General features: G+C 32.9%; 1 pseudogene; it reads right to left on the bottom strand.

The window, feature by feature from the left end:
- Positions 1 to 3,114: 3,114 nt before the first annotated feature.
- Positions 3,115 to 3,918, bottom strand: LOC103605894 (annotated as a pseudogene).
- Positions 3,919 to 4,266: the final 348 nt, after the last annotated feature.

Here is a 4,266-nt window from a genome sequence, read left to right as displayed (position 1 = left end):
TTTTTTCCATCAAATTGGCTGCTTTTGTCACTATTTAATCAGAATGATAGATGAGTACTTTGGTTATGTGGTAGAGATAGGCGTTAAGAATATTGCTTATGAAACTTGCATGGTAATTTAGGTGGTATCCAGAAATTAGTTTACTAAATAGAGGTAAACAATCAACAAAGAATTTGTTCATACAAGTAAATTGCATCATGCAAAATGAATTCAAACAGAGTCCTGTATCTTCCAAATAAAACAATTTTATTCAGTATTTCTGCTCTTGGAGAACCTGCATAGATAAACTTTTAAATAAACATTCCTTATATTTTTCACACAAGTCCCTTTTACTAGCTTACCTGGATGAAACCTGAGATTGATTTAAAGGATGATTATATAACTAGGAACTTTCAAAGACTATGTACATTATTTACACAGCAGATAGTGCTGTTTATACAAACTACTGCACTTGAGGTGGTAAATATATGTTTGGAACATAAAAAGCTTTTACACTGCTAGGAATAGAACATTTATTTACAAGATTTACTTGGTTGGCTGATTGATTTGATTTTATAGGATTACATTGTATCTAAGCTAACATGCAGTGTGTTAAGGTACACTTTGTATATGAAGAAATATTCTGCATGTCTTTTTGTGGTATTAGTAAAATTTTAGTATAAGTGAAAATATGACAGTACTTTCATGTTTGAACAGAGTGACAATGAAAATATATTCACTTGGCGTAGCATGTTCTTTTCATTCAAGCTAATGGGTATTCTTTGAAAGAAGAAACAAACCCAACATCTTTTGATCAATCTACTGAAAACTCAGATTCCTTTGATCTTTCCAATGACCTCTTTGGGTAGCTAGAAAATGTAAGTGAGCAAATGAGTTGCTGTGCCCAAACTAGTTGAAATGCCTAACACTGAAATCAGTCATTCTTTTATCTACAAAATATTAGTTTTATTTTATCTTCTGTTGGTTTTTGTTCATCATTTACCTTCAAAAATGAAAGAAAAAATATTATTTTTTCTATTGCATGCATAGTCTCTTTGCTAAGAATTTCAAACATATTGTAGCTATAAATATTTTGTTAGTAGTTATTGTTTGTCAAAATCATTAAAACTCAGCTATATTGCGGATCCAATATAAAAAGTATGCTTTGCTTCAAATCACAATGGTATTCACAAGCTCTAAAAAATAATCTCTTTGTTAGTAGTTATTGTTTGTCAAAATCATTAAAACTCAGCTATATTGCGGATCCAATATAGAAAGTATGCTTTGCTTCAAATCACAATGGTATTCACAAGCTCTAAAAAATAATCTCCTATTTTATGGCTGCTCATGGAAAATTTAAAAATTTTAAGTACATGATTTATACTAGTGATATTATTGGAAAAAAATTAGGAATAAAAATGTGAGTCAAAACAACCCTTTGAAAAATATTAAAATCTGGCATTTCTTATTTATTTTTGTTTCAAAATAGAAGATATTTTCCTGGTTATACAAATCATGGTAAAAATTAAAAAACAGAGAAAATTTAAAGTTCCCCTATAATCCCACTTTATAAAGCTATTTACTGTTAGTATTTTAAGGGATTTATGTCCACCCTTTAAAATTAAACATATATATGTATATGTATATATGAATATAATCACAGTGGTACATAATGAATATGATGAATATTTGATGTAAAGGTATTTGTGGATTGCTTACCATGTTAACACAAAAGAGTGCTTCACCTTTTGAGAACTTATTTAATATTTTCCACAGAGAACGCTCCATTTAATGTTCTTTGGTATTATGTTTCACTAAACATCTTCATACCTACACCTTTGCCTTATTATTTCTTCAAATATTTTCTCATAAACAAATTGCTGAATCAAATGGTATGTATGTTTGAAAAATATTGAGATGGTTCTCCTGAAAGATGGTTTCAAACTACATTTCCATCCAAAATAGATCACTGTTTATTTTCTTACATTCTTGCTAGCACCTTGCATCTTAAAACTTTTAAAAACTTTGCCAATTTAATAATTAGAAAGACAATAGAATCTTAATATTTTTAAGTTTAAAATTAATAACTAATGAGAAGTTTTTTATATTGTTATTCATTTTTCTTATTCTGTAAATTGCTTGCTTTTAATCTCTGCCTATTTTCCTTTAGGGTATTATATAAATATATTATGACTATAATATAATATACTGAATATATAATAGAATAATATGTAATATAACTATACTAAGGAATATAATATTATATGGATGCTATATGCTACGTGTTTGTTGTATATATTGTGATGATTTTGTCTTTTAATTTTGTTCATAAAGTTGTCCTATAAAAAGTTTAAAATTAATATATAGTTACGTCACCTTATGGTTTCTGAATTTCTTATCACCTCAGAAAGATCTCTTTGCCTTTTTTCTTCAATATTAAGATAATATTCTCCCTTGTTTTATTATAATAATTTTATATTAAAAAGCATTTAAATATTAATATATCTGAATTTTGTGTGAGGCATACAAAAACAACTTTTTCAAAGTATTCATCCAGCTGTGCCAAAATTATCTGTTACATTTATTTATCCTTTATTCTCACTGATTTGAAATACCACGTTTATAATACAAAAGTTTTTATATATTTATGGATCCATATCTTATTATGTTTTTTTCATGCATCTGTCTTTTTCTGTGCCAATGACATATTGTTTTAATCACTGTCACTTTTTATAATTTTTGCTGTCCAGTAGAACAAATCCGCCCTTATTTTCTTTTTCTAAAATTTCTTGGTCATTCTCATGAATTTATTCTTCTTCATGAAATTAATAATCAATTTGATAAGTTTTATACCTCCCATTAGTTCTGTAGGGAATTTAATTAGAAGTGCTTTAAATTTATAAACTATGTTGGAGAAAACTGACATTGTTACAATATTGAATTTACCGATCTAAGAATCTGGCATATCACACACTTCATTTAGAAAGTCTTTTTATGTCTTCAGTAAACTTTTTTAGTTTTCTTCACAGAGTTTTTATATAGTTCCTTTCATGTTTATCTCTAGGAATAATATAGTTTTTATTTTAATAGGACTGTGAATGGAACTGTTCCATTCAAACATCTAAATGATTATTGCTAATGTTTAGGATTTACTGATTTTTTTCTTAATGGGCTTAATTGATTTACTTTATTTTTCTTGTATAAAAACCCTAAGTCAGTAGCCACAGCTGGAACCTGGGTCCCTTGCACAGAGTCTCTGGTGTGGGTCTTCACCAGACGGTCAGTGAATTCCTGATAAGGAGACTTGGTGAACATGATCTCCTTTCAGAGGTTGGGGTCAGATAGTGGTAGGTTTTGGAGATGGCATCAAAGGTGGCCTTGTTGAAGTTGCCTGGGGTGGCAGTGCAGCTCCTGGCTGAATTGTAGCTACGTCAATACCAGCCATCAGCCACAGCTGCTTGGGATACAGGGGCCGAGATGCTGCCAGTACCTCTGGGGGTGGGAGTGAGATGCAGCAGCACAGAGCTGCAGTGGGTTGTCGCCTTGCAAGGGACAGTGTGGAGCTAACAGATCTTGTTCCTTTAGTAGCCTCTCTACAAGGGGACAATTGAGAGCTTAGCCAGGGTGATGGCTCCTTGCATGGTGGTGGCTACCTCCTTGGAGCACTTAACACCCAGGCCGACATGGCCATGGTAGTCCCCTATGGCGACAAATGCCTTGAACTTGTACCAGCATAATCTTCAAAACCTCACCCTTGAGGGATGCCCCCAGGAAAAAGTCACTGATCTGAGACTCCTTGACAGACAAGTAGAAGAGATATATCTCCTCCAGGGAATTGACCTTCATGTGCTTGACCAGGCCACCCAGCTTGGTGATGGAGACCCACTCCTTGTCCTTGGCCTTGCCTCCATGAGCTCTCTGACCTGGGCCCCAGCCCATCCCACGCTGCAACCCTGATGCCGGTGTCACAGCTGAAGTCTCCACTGGAAGCCTCCCTGCCTCTGGGCCCTGCCACTTCCCTGTGTCATCTGCCACTTGGAGTTTTCTCTGAGAGAAAGCAGGATTTACTGATTTTTGTGTATTAAAATTGTAATTTAGTCACGTATTTTGTTATTGTTCTCAGAGTTCGTCATTTGTTTCTTTTGCTTTTGTGTGGTAGGTAATATCATTTACAAATCATGGTAATGTGCTTGCTTGCTTTCCTAGGTTTACCCCTCTTTCTTTTATTTGACTCATTGTAATGACTGGAAACTTCAGAACAATGTCAAGTAATGGAAGTGACAGCAA

This window comes from Galeopterus variegatus, unplaced genomic scaffold (genome assembly GCF_000696425.1).
Source record: "Galeopterus variegatus unplaced genomic scaffold, G_variegatus-3.0.2 Scaffold6156, whole genome shotgun sequence".
Classification (NCBI taxonomy): domain Eukaryota; kingdom Metazoa; phylum Chordata; class Mammalia; order Dermoptera; family Cynocephalidae; genus Galeopterus; species Galeopterus variegatus.
This window is presented reverse-complemented; position numbering and strand designations above follow the sequence as displayed.